At 35.5% G+C, this 12,422-nt stretch overlaps 8 non-coding genes and 1 pseudogene across 8 annotated transcripts; 7 read left to right on the top strand and 2 right to left on the bottom strand.

Moving 5' to 3' along the window:
• Window positions 1-6,166: 6,166 nt before the first annotated feature.
• Trnat-agu lies at window positions 6,167-6,240 on the top strand. The gene has a single exon. It is a non-coding gene; the product is annotated as a tRNA-Thr (tRNA).
• A 477-nt stretch (window positions 6,241-6,717) lies between these two features.
• Trnat-agu lies at window positions 6,718-6,791 on the top strand. The gene has a single exon. It is a non-coding gene; the product is annotated as a tRNA-Thr (tRNA).
• Window positions 6,792-7,094: 303 nt separating this feature from the next.
• Window positions 7,095-7,168, top strand: Trnat-agu. Its single transcript has one exon. It is a non-coding gene; the product is annotated as a tRNA-Thr (tRNA).
• Window positions 7,169-7,283: 115 nt separating this feature from the next.
• On the top strand, window positions 7,284-7,357 carry Trnat-agu. The gene has a single exon. It is a non-coding gene; the product is annotated as a tRNA-Thr (tRNA).
• A 304-nt stretch (window positions 7,358-7,661) lies between these two features.
• Window positions 7,662-7,735, top strand: Trnat-agu. Its single transcript has one exon. It is a non-coding gene; the product is annotated as a tRNA-Thr (tRNA).
• A 475-nt stretch (window positions 7,736-8,210) lies between these two features.
• On the top strand, window positions 8,211-8,284 carry Trnat-agu. The gene has a single exon. It is a non-coding gene; the product is annotated as a tRNA-Thr (tRNA).
• A 1,164-nt stretch (window positions 8,285-9,448) lies between these two features.
• On the top strand, window positions 9,449-9,522 carry Trnap-agg. The gene has a single exon. It is a non-coding gene; the product is annotated as a tRNA-Pro (tRNA).
• Window positions 9,523-9,858: 336 nt separating this feature from the next.
• On the bottom strand, window positions 9,859-10,907 carry LOC113389266 (annotated as a pseudogene).
• Window positions 10,908-12,020: 1,113 nt separating this feature from the next.
• Trnat-agu lies at window positions 12,021-12,094 on the bottom strand. Its single transcript has one exon. It is a non-coding gene; the product is annotated as a tRNA-Thr (tRNA).
• Window positions 12,095-12,422: the final 328 nt, after the last annotated feature.

Genomic DNA, 12,422 nt, shown 5'->3' with positions numbered 1-12,422 from the left:
GTTATCTTTTGACACCACGGTTTCGAATGCATATCTGAATTTATTTCCAGATATATTTTCCCTTTTCTTTGACTAATGTTGTCAAATATACTGTGCCATTTTTCTCTTTGTTCTTTCATGACTATTTTGTTGATATTTGCTGATAGAAGGCTGCTTATTTCGGTACCCAAATAACATCCCTCTTTGGCCAGCTCGTCCGCCTTTTCATTTTCGGTTATTCTTGCATGTCCCTTTATTCACATAAATTTTAGGTCAAATCCTTTCCTTCTTAGACTCATAGTTTTATCTATTATTTCATATACTATTTTATTAGCTTTTTCGTAAGTTCTTTTTATAGCTTCTAGAGCTGATTTACAGTCAGATAGAATAACACTCTTTGTAATTTTTTTTTCTTCTATTATATTTATTGCTATTTTGATGGCCGTCATCTCGGCAGTGAAACTAGAAGCACTTTCGGGCAATTTATATTTCTGTTCTATATTGAGTCGGGGTACATACACGGCACAACCAGCACCATCCTTCTTTGATCCAACCGTAAAAATAAGAGTGTAATTTGGATGTGTTTTATTTATTTCTTGTTTGAATATAAAGTTAATTTTGTCTCTTTGTATCAAAGGATTGTCAGTAATTTTATCTATTATTATGTTGTTTTGGTTTACCCACCTATATTCGAAAGGATAGCGGAATTGGCAATCTAGATCTTGCGCTATTAACTGTTTATATTTATTTATCCATAGGTAGCTACTCACTAAGATCGGGTTTTCTTTTCTGCTCCAATATGTATTTCCCTCACATAAATCCTTTAGATTATTCAATGTTTGTAACACTATTTTGTCGTTTCTGCTTACCTTAGATATTAAATATCTTTTTGATATTATTTCTTACCTTGATTCTAGAGGTAATTCTCCGGACTCTGCTAATAGTGTATTTATTGGAGAGGATTTCAGCGCGCCTAATGAAATTCGTATTGCTGAGTATTGAATTTTATTCAATTTGTCTATATCTCGTTTGGTGAGATTTTTACTCATAAAGCTAATGGTATCTAGATGACACCTTATCAATGCTTTATATATGTTTAGACAAATTGCCGGATGCGCTCCCCATTGCATGTTGTAAATTGTCTTCAATATATTTATACCCTTCTCACATTTTCTGCATATGTTTAATATCTGGCTTTTAAATTTGATTTTTTTGTCATATGTTATTCCAAGAATCTTATGTTCATCCGTAACTGGAAACTTGTGTTTACCCAGCTGTATGTCACCAATATGATCATACTTCCTATGCCTACTAAATTGCATCACTACCGATTTTTCGTGTGCCAATTCCAATCCATTGTAATTTAGCCATTCTTCCAACTGTAATACACTGTTGCTCACGTATTTCTTGCATTTCTCCCAATCTTTATCAATTACATAGAGAGCTATGTCGTCCGCATATTGCAGTGCAGACACAGGTTCTTTCACCACTTCCTTTAGGTCATATGTATATAGGTTGAAGAGTATGGGGCTTAATCCTGATCCTTGTGGGAGCCCTATGTTGGCTAGTCTGGGCCCGTATAGGCGCCCGTTATATCTGACAAAAGTCTCTCTTGATCAAAATTCTCTCAAATTGATGTTCATTTCTTTCATTTTTGTTTCCATTATGTCATGGTTCACGTTATCATAGGCTTTTTTAATGTCTATGGATAATAACATCATATATCCGTTTTGGGAGTGCGTTATTTGTATTATCCCTTATTCCTTGTCCTTTCCTGAATCCAAATTGAAAATTAGGTATCATATTATTTTTTTCAAGGTACCATTCTAGTCTGTTTTTCATAATTCTTTCAAAGAGTTTTAATATATTAGATTCTAAACATATAGGTCTATATGAGCTTACTAGTCTTGTGTCCCGTCCTTTTTTTAGAATTGGCACAATTATACTCTCTTTCAGGCTTCTTGGTATATAGGCTCGTTCGATAAAGTCATTAAATATTTTCACTAAGTATTCTTTCCATGTGTCATTCATTTTAAATAGCATTTCGTAGTGTATTTGGTCTTTTCCTGGTGTTATATCCATTTTTTTTATTTCAATTATTTTTATTTCTTCTAAGCATATTGGAGTAACCAAACTATCTATTTGACTTCTAGGATTTGTTTCTCTTCTTTTGTTAACTACAATTTCGGGAGTCATATACTCCAATAGTTCATCTCCAAATTCGTTGTTTATTGATGCCTCTTGATTTGGACTCTTCACTTTTTTACTAAACTTTCTCACAGTCTGCCAAATTTTTTTATAACCCATCTCTAAATTTATACTGTTGGTGAATTTAATCCAAGAGTATATCTTTTTCATTTTCAATTTGATTTTGGTCTAAGCATTAATTTTTACGTATTTTTCATAATTTTCAAAATTTGCTGCTTTTTTATATTCTAAGAATGCTTTCCTACGTTCCTTGACTATTTCTTCGCATTCATCATCCCACCATACACAAGGCTTGAAATGTAATCTATTATTTTGACTGGTTCTAGGAATGCTTTCTTTGGCCGCTTGATTTATATATTTTATTAGCTTACCGATGTCTGGAGTCTCCTCTTCATGGATCTTGTGTGTTATTGATTCCATGTTCTTTTGGTATTTGTCCCAATTGGCTTTTTTCAAGTTCCACTTGTTTTGAGTTCTGTTGTTTTTTCTTATTTCTTGTGAATAATTTATTTTTAACTTTATGGGAAGATGATCCGACTCCAGAGATTCATTAGACACACTCCATTCGATGTCCATTGTCATACTGGGCGAGCATATGCTTTAGTCGACTGCTCCTATTCTTTTATATGGATTTTCTATCATTGTATTTGATCCGTCGTTTAGTATCATAAGCCCTTCTTCATCCAAAATTTCATATAATATAGGGCCCTTTGCATCCTGATTTCTTGACCACGCTATGTGTTGAGCGTTAAAATCTCCCATTATTATTCTTGGATTTTCAATTTGTTCGAAAATGTCTTTCACATTGTTTATGTTGGTATTTGGTGCACAATATATAACAGCCAAATTATATGTTTTTCTACCATTTATTAAGCAAGCTTGAATATATGGGTCATTATTTACTAGTGTTCTTCTTGAGTATTTTATATTTTTTTCGATTAGAAAGGCAACCCCACCATAGTTATCAATTCTATTATCAGTCTCTAAATTGTAATTTCTAAATTTGTATTTAACATTGTTTTTCAACCAAGTTTCTGACAAAGCCGCAATGTTTATTTTGTTAATATACATATAATTTTCTATGCTTCCTCTATTTGCGTTCAATGACCTGCAATTGAGTTGTAACAAATTTATTTCACTCATTTTTATTTTTATATTTATTTATTATATAATGTTCACATTGCTTTCCATTTTTTTTATCACATCTATTTCTTTGCCTTTGTACCCTTTTCCTTCATTAATCATTTCATCTATTATATTTATTATTCTTTCATCTGTTATTTTATATGTTTTATTCGCAATTTTCTCACCCTTTTTGATGTTTTCTACTGACTGTGCGCCATTTACTTGATTTATATTTTCACTTTTTTCATTGCTTTCCGTTTTATTCTCTTCTCGTACTTCTTCTTTGCCATCCGTCTTTTCGTTATTTTTGACTATATCTGTTTCACGTACTTCTTCCATTCTTATGCTTTGTTCCTCTTTGTCAGTTTTGTTTGTTTCAGTTCCTTTTTCCATACTTTTGCTGTTACTTTTTTTATTGTATGTCAGTTTCCCTTGACCGACTGTTCGCGGTATCCCAGCATTCTTTGCTATAGGTTCCGGAAACGCATTTTCATTTTCTTTGCTATTTAAATTAAATTTAGTCGCTTTAACGTATGGCTTGTTGAATAAAATTTCGTATGGTTCTTTCTGTGATATACCTTTCATAGCGGTCAACGTTTTTATGTTTTTATTTTTTTCGTACTCCGGACATAATTTGCTAGTTGCATAGTGCTCCTTTTTGCAAAATATACAGTTTGGCAATTCTTTCGAATTGCAGTCCCTGATGTTGTGCGGTCCTGTGCATCGACTACACCTAGCTTTGCCTTTGCACTGATTTTTTACGTGTCCATATCTCAAGCAATTATAGCACTAAATAACTCTTGGTACATATAATTCTACCGGGCATTTAACATAGTGTAAAGATACTTTTTCAGGTAGCTTAGTGCCTCTGAAAGTCAATATTACGTTTTTCCCTGTTTGTTTATAATTATTAGTATAAGTACTTTTTTGGCATTGTGCGTTCAAAACTTCTATGGGGCTTTCTATGCTTTCTAATAATTCCTTTTCGGTTATTTCTTTATCTACGTTTCTTATTAATCCTTTTATTGAAATGTTTTGTGAACGGATGTATGTTTTTAGGTTAATGTCTTTGAATATTTGATTGTTTACTACAAAGTTTGCCCAATAGTGACTTTTAAATACTATTTTTATTCGATTTTTTCCAATACTTTTAATTTCTTCTACTTCTTTACCTATTTCTGGGAATTTTCCATGAATTTTCCTGCCTATTGCCATTTCGTGAATTTTTCCAATGTTTTTATCTATGCTTTCTGCATACACGGTGTATGGCTTATCTTCCTTCCTATATCTGATACCATTCAAAACTTTGAAAAAAAATTCCTTATTATCATTCCTTTCACTTTTTCCGGGATTTGAATCATCATTTGTGCTTTCGCTAACTTTACTATCTACTAGGTTGGTGTTTCCTATCTTTCTTAAATCTACAATATTTTGATCTATGATTTTCTCAGGTTCATTGTTCACATTTTTCTCTGTACCTTTTTGCATACCTTATGATTTATTTGTCTCAAATCTTCGGAAGCACTTCGTTTTTGTGACTTCGTATCGTCACAATCCATCTTCTCATGTTTGGAGTTTAATTTTCTCGAAATATGTTCATTTTCAATTCTATTTTTGGGCTGGCTTTTCTCTTTCCAGCCAGCCCCTTCTTCACCATACTTCCCGCTACTCATGCGAGAATTACATTCCTTTGCACTAACTAATCAAATTATATTACTTACTTCCAACACTTACAATTTTGACAGATCACTTTTTATTTACACTGTTACTGCACGATGTTCACTGTTCGAGCGCTGACGGCCGAATGAAGGAGCCTTGTCGGTAAACTTAATGATTTATACATATTTATATATAATAAAATATTTCATTAATTATTATATTAATATTATCCATTCTTTATTTTTTTTCTAGTAATTTATATTTGTGTTGTTCAATTAAGTAATATATTTATATATAAAATTTAATTATTCCGTAAAATAATCTTTTTAATTATATATTAATATATTTTATATATATATATATATTTATATATATATATTATATATAATAAAATATTTCATTAATTATTATATTAATATTATCCATTCTTTATTTTTTTCTAGTAATTTATATTTATGTTGTTCAATTAAGTAATATATTTATATATAAAATTTAATTATTCCGTAAAATAATCTTTTTAATTATATATTAATATATTTTATATATATATTTATATATATTATATATAATAAAATATTTATATTATTATTAATTATTCCGGTTATTTAATTATATAAAAACTATTTAATTACCAATAATTGTTGTCGGTAAACTTAATGATTTATACATATTTATATGTAATAAAATCTTTCATTAATTATTATATTAATATTATCCATTCTTTATTTTTTTTCTAGTAATTTATATTTATGTTATTCAATTAAATAATATATTTATATATAAAATTTAATTATTCCGTAAAATAATCTTTTTAATTATATATTAATATATTTTATATATATATATTTATATATATTATATTTAATAAAATATTTATATTATTATTAATTATTCCGGTTATTTAATTATATATAGACTAATTAATTACCAATAAATGAAGCCTTGATTCTTGAGATTTTCCTCAAAATAGTGTTGTTAACTTGAGTAAATCTGTTCGTGAAAACAACGGCGCCGTGGCTTAGTTGGTTAAAGCGCCTGTGTAGTAAACAGGAGATCGTGAGTTCAAATCTCGCCGGAGCCTTGGGTTTGATTTTTTTGTGTTCTGCCCTAAAGGAGCCTTGATTCTTGAGATTTTCACAAGAGATTTCCTCAAAATATTGTCGTCAACTTGATTAAATCCATTTGCAAGAACAACGGCGCCGTGGCTTAGTTGGTTAAAGCGCCTGTCTAGTAAACAGGAGATCGTGAGTTCGAATCTCGCCGGAGCCTTGGATTTGATTTTTTTGTGTTCTGCCCTAAAGGAGCCTTGATTCTTGAGATTTTCACAAGAGATTTTCCTCAAAATATTGTTAACTTGATTAAATCCATTTGGAAGAACAACGGCGCCGTGGCTTAGTTGGTTAAAGCGCCTGTCTAGTAAGCAGGAGATCGTGAGTTCGAATATCGCCGGAGCCTTGAATTTGATTTTTTTGTGTTCTGCCCTAAAGGAGCCTTGATTCTTGAGATTTTCCTCAAAATATTGTCGTTAACTTGAGTAAATCTGCTTGTGAAAATAACGGCGCCATGGCTTAGTTTGTTAAAGCGCCTGTCTAGTAAACAAGAGATCGTGAGTTCGAATCTCGCCGGTGCCTTGGATTTGATTTTTTTGTGTTCTGCCCTAAAGGAGCCTTGATTCTTGAGATTTTCACAAGAGATTTTCCTCAAAATATTGTCGTTAACTTGAGTAAATCTGTTTGTGAAAACAACGGCGCCGTGGCTTGGTTGGTTAAAGCGCCTGTCTAGTAAACAGGAGATCGTGAGTTCGAATCTCGCCGGTGCCTTGAATTTGATTTTTTTGTGTTCTGCCCTAAAGGAGCCTTGATTTTGAGATTTTCACAAGAGATTTTCTTCAGAATATTGTCGTTAACTTGAGTAAATCTGTTTGTGAAAACAACGGCGCCGTGCCTTAGTTGGTTAAAGCGCATGTTTAGTAAACAGGAGATCGTGAGTTCGAATCTCGCCGGAGCCTTGAATTTGATTTCTTTGTGTTCTGCCCTAAAGGAGCCTTGATTCTTGAGATTTTAACAAGAGATTTTCCTCAAAATATTGTCGTTAACTTGAGCAAATTTGTTTGTGAAAACAACGGCGCCGTGGCTTGGTTGGTTAAAGCGCCTGTTTAGTAAACAGGAGATCGTGAGTTCGAATCTCGCCGGTGCCTTGAATTTAATTTCTTTGTGTTCTGTCCTAAAGGAGCCTTGATTCTTGAAATTTTTACAAGAGATTTTCCTCAAAATATTGTCGTTAACTTGAGTAAATCTGTTTGTGAAAACAACGGCGCCGTGGCTTGGTTGGTTAAAGCGCCTGTCTAGTAAACAGGAGATCGTGAGTTCAAATCTCGCCGGTGCCTTGAATTTGATTTTTTTGTGTTCTGCCCTAAAGGAGCCTTGATTCTTGAGATTTTCACAAGAGATTTTCCTCAGAATATTGTCGTTAACTTGAGTAAATCTGTTTGTGAAAACAACGGCGCCGTGCCTTAGTTGGTTAAAGCGCATGTTTAGTAAACAGGAGATCGTGAGTTCGAATCTCGCCGGAGCCTTGAATTTGATTTCTTTGTGTTCTGCCCTAAAGGAGCCTTGATTCTTGAGATTTTAACAAGAGATTTTCCTCAAAATATTGTCGTTAACTTGAGCAAATTTGTTTGTGAAAACAACGGCGCCGTGGCTTGGTTGGTTAAAGCGCCTGTTTAGTAAACAGGAGATCGTGAGTTCGAATCTCGCCGGTGCCTTGAATTTAATTTCTTTGTGTTCTGTCCTAAAGGAGCCTTGATTCTTGAGATTTTTACAAGAGACTTTCCTCAAAATATTGTCGTCAACTTGATTAAATCCATTTGCTAGAACAACGGCGCCGTGGCTTAGTTGGTTAAAGCGCCTGTCTAGTAAACAGGAGATGGTGAGTTCGAATCTCGCCGGAGAATCTGATTTTTTTGTGTTCTGCCGTAAAGGAGCCTTGATTCTTGAGATTTTCCTCAAAATATTGTCGTTAACTTGAGTAAATCTGTTTGTAAAAACAACGGCGCCGTGGCTTAGTTGGTTAAAGCGCCTGTCCAGTAAACAGGAGATCCTGAGTTCGAATCTCGCCGGAGCCTTGGATTTGATTTTTTTGTATTCTGACCTAAAGGAGCCGTGATTCTCGAGATTTTTACAAGAGATTTTCCTCAAAATATTGTTGTCAACTTGATTAAATCCATTTGCAAGAACAACGGCGCCGTGGCTTAGTTGGTTAAAGCGCCTGTCTAGTAAACAGGAGATCGTGAGTTCGAATCTCGCCGGAGCCTTGGATTTGATTTTTTTGTGTTCTGTCCTAAAGAAGCCTTGATTCTTGAGATTTTCACAAGAGATTTTCCTCAAAATATTGTCGTCAACTTGATTAAATCCATTTGCAAGAACAACGGAGCCGTGGCTTAGTTGGTTAAAGCGCCTGTGTAGTAAACAGGAGGTCATGAGTTTGAATCTCGCCGGAGCCTTGAATTTGATTTTTTTGTGTTCTGCCCTAAAGGAGCCTTGATTCTTGAGATTTTACTCAAATTGTTGTCGTTAACTTGAGTAAATCTGTTTGTGAAAACAACGGCGCCGTGGCTTAGTTGGTTAAAGCGCCTGTCTAGTAAACAGGAGATCGTGAGTTCGAATCTCGCTGGAACCTTGAATTTGATTTCTTTGTATTCTGCCCTAAAGGAGCCTTGATTCTTGAGATTTTCCTCAGAATTTTGTTACTAACTTGAGTAAATCTGCTTGTAAAAATGACGGCACCGTGGCTTAGTTGGTTAAATCGCCTGTCTAGTAAACAGGAGATCGTGAGTTCGAATCTCGCCGGACCCTTGGATTTGATTTTTTTGTTCTGCCCCAAAGGAGCCTTGATTCTTGAGATTTTCACAAGAGATTTTCCTTAAAATATTGTCGTTAACTTGATTAAACCCATTTGGAAGAACAACGGCGCCGTTGCTTAGTTGGTTAAAGCGCCTGTCTAGTAAACAGGAGATCGTGAGTTTGAATCTCGCCGGAGCCTTGGATTTGATTTTTTGTGTTCTGCCCTAAAGGAGCTTTGATTCTTGAGATTTTCACAAGAGATTTTCCTCAAAATATTGTCTTGAAAAATCAAAATATAACTTGAGTAAATCTGTTTGTGAAAACAACGGCGTTTTCACAAGAGATTTTCCTCAAAATATTGTTGTTAACTGCCCTAAAGGAGCCTTGATTCTTGAGAATTTCACAAGAGATTTTCCTCAAAATATTGTTAACTTGATTAAATCCATGTGGAAGAACAACGGCGCCGTGGCTTAGTTGGTTGAAGCGCCTGTTTAGTAAACAGGAGATCGTGAGTTTGAATCTCGCCGGAGCCTTGAATTTGATTTTTTTGTGTTCTGCCCTAAAGGAGCCTTGATTCTTGAGATTTTCCTCAAAATATTGTTGTTAACTTGAGTAAATCTGTTTGCTGAAACAACGGCGCCGTAGCTTAGTTGGTTAAAGTGCCTGTCTAGGAAACAGGAGATCGTGAGTTCGATTCTCGCCGGAGCCTTTTATTATCAGACCAATTTGTTTTATTTTATAATTTAATTATTCGTATCCAATGTAAAACACAAAAAAAAACTGTCCTCTCTCCTTATGCGGTTACAAGTAAAACGAAACTTACACTAAACACTTGTCAATACCTAAATATATATAGTAAGTAAAACATATAATTACTCTAATTCCTATAGTAATATAATATTTATAAATTATTATTATAATTAAATTTTACGTCAATTTTGCAATCATTAAACTCCTATGTATGTATTAATCCAACGACCGGCAGAAATTAATTCCTGATTTTCGTTTCGATTATTTTCTACCCCTAACTGTTGGAACCTAGTCATTAATATGATCTCTGTGGGTATCCCCCACCGCCTCCCATACTGTTTCCTCCAGATCCACCACCACCTCCTTGGTTGCCTCCGACACAGCTCTGGTATCCACCACCACCTCCGCCCTTATTATTGCCACCTTTCCCGTAACCACCAGAGCTGCCATAAGGCTGAGCTCGATTTGCAGGCAAGTTGTTACGAACTGGATCACCTCCATAACTTTGTTGGTAGTTGGCACCCATATTATTGTTTGGTCCGTTGTTGGGACCTTGTTGCCAAGGTTTTTGGTTACTGTAGCCCCCTTGGTTATTCATTGGAGGTTGATTTCTTCATCCACCTCCACCTCCTCCTTGTGTGTTGTTCTCCCATGGACTTGGTGGCTCTCCCCAAATATCATTATCATAACCCCTGCTACCGCCCCAGTTATCGCCACCTTGATTTCCGTCGCGGTCGTTCCAGCCTCCTTGACCACCATCGGCTACCATATTGCCACCTCGTTTACCAGAGCTTTCCCGCCCACCGCCACCACCTCGTGATGGGTGATCGCCCTGACGTTTCATTATGTCCTGTTTTGATACAGTCTTTTTAACATCAATAGGCTTCCCACAAACTTCGTGGTGCTTCTGTAAAACTATCTTATCAACTGTGTCATAGTCTTCAAATTCAGCAAATGCAAAGCCACGTTTCTTTTCAGTATCACGTTCCGTTATAATATTGACACTGTAGATCTGCCGGAACTTTTTGAAGTACTCTTGTAAGTCGTTCTCCTCCATCTCAGCCCAAATGCCTCCCACAAACAGTTTTTTTTGTGGTAGAATTGGCTTCACTCATGTCAGCCTGTTGTCTTGGCACAGACCTCTTTGTTTCAACAACTCGGCTATCAATTCTGTGAGGTCAGGCGTTTTGGGCATCATCAACTATACTGGAATAAGAGTAGGTGACAAAGCCAAAGCCACGTGGGCGCTGTTTTGGTATCCTTAATGACTACAACGTCTACAAGTTCACCCCATTGTTCAAAGTGGGATTTTATACACAAGCGCTTTAACCAACTAAGCCACATTTACTAGACAGGCGCATTAACCTGTTAAATAATATTAGCAACCACTTTGGTAACCCCTATTAACTACCTGTTTACTAAACAGGCGCTTTAACCAACTAAGCCACGGCGCCGTTGTTTTCACGAACAGATTTACTCAAGTTAACGACAATATTTTGAGGAAAATCTCAAAAATCAAGGCTCCTTTAGGGCAGAACACAAAAAAATCAAATTCAAGGCTCCGGCGAGATTCAAACTCACGATCTCCTGTTTACTAGACAGGCGCTTTAACCAACTAAGCAACGGCGCCGTTGTTCTTCCAAATGGGTTTAATAAAGTTAACGACAATATTTTAAGGAAAATCTCTTGTGAAAATCTCAAGAATCAAGGCTTCTTTGGGGCAGAACAAAAAAATCAAATCCAAGGGTCCGGCGAGATTCGAACTCACGATCTCCTGTTTACTAGACAGGCGATTTAACCAACTAAGCCAGGGTGCCGTTATTTTTACAAGCAGATTTACTCAAGTTAGCAACAAAATTCTGAGGAAAATCTCAAGAATCAAGACTCCTTTAGGGCAGAATACAAAGAAACCAAATTCAAGGTTCCGGCGAGATTCGAACTCACGATCTCCTGTTTACTAGACAGGCGCTTTAACCAACTAAGCCACGGCGCCGTTGTTTTAACGAAAAGATTTACTCAAGTTAACGACAATAATTTGAGTAAAATCTCAAGAATCAAGGCTCCTTTAGGGCAGAACACAAAAAAATCAAATTCAAGGCTCCGGCGAGATTCAAACTCATGACCTCCTGTTTACTACACAGGCGCTTTAACCAACTAAGCCACGGCGCCGTTGTTTTCACGAACAGATTTACTCAAGTTAACGACAATAATTTGAGTAAAATCTCAAGAATCAAGGCTCCTTTAGGGCAGAACACAAAAAAATCAAATTCAAGGCTCCGGCGAGATTCAAACTCATGACCTCCTGTTTACTACACAGGCGCTTTAACCAACTAAGCCACGGCTCCGTTGTTCTTCCAAATGGATTTGATCAAGTTAACAATATTTTGAGGAAAATCTCTTGTGAAAATCTGAAGAATCAAGGCTCCTTTAGGGCAGAACACAAAAAAATCAAATTCATGGCTCCGGCGAGATTCGAACTCACGATCTTCTGTTTACTAGACAGGCGCTTTAACCAACTAAGCCACGGCGCCGTTGTTTTCACGAACAGATTTACTCAAGTTAACGACAATAATTTGAGTAAAATCTCAAGAATCAAGGCTCCTTTAGGGCAGAACACAAAAAAATCAAATTCAAGGCTCCGGCGAGATTCAAACTCATGACCTCCTGTTTACTACACAGCGCTTTAAACCACTAAGCCACGGCCCGTTGTTTCTTCCAAATGGATTTGATCAAGTTAACAATATTTTGAGGAAAATCTCTTGTGAAAATCTCAAAAATCAAGGCTTCTTTAGGGCAGAACACAAAAAATCAAATCCAAGGCTCCCGGCGAGATTCGAACTCAGGATCTCCTGTTTACTG

This window comes from Ctenocephalides felis, unplaced genomic scaffold (assembly GCF_003426905.1).
Source record: "Ctenocephalides felis isolate EL2017-DRISC unplaced genomic scaffold, ASM342690v1 CF-g0.4_SCAFFOLD_03573, whole genome shotgun sequence".
In the NCBI taxonomy this organism is placed as follows: domain Eukaryota; kingdom Metazoa; phylum Arthropoda; class Insecta; order Siphonaptera; family Pulicidae; genus Ctenocephalides; species Ctenocephalides felis.
This window is presented reverse-complemented; position numbering and strand designations above follow the sequence as displayed.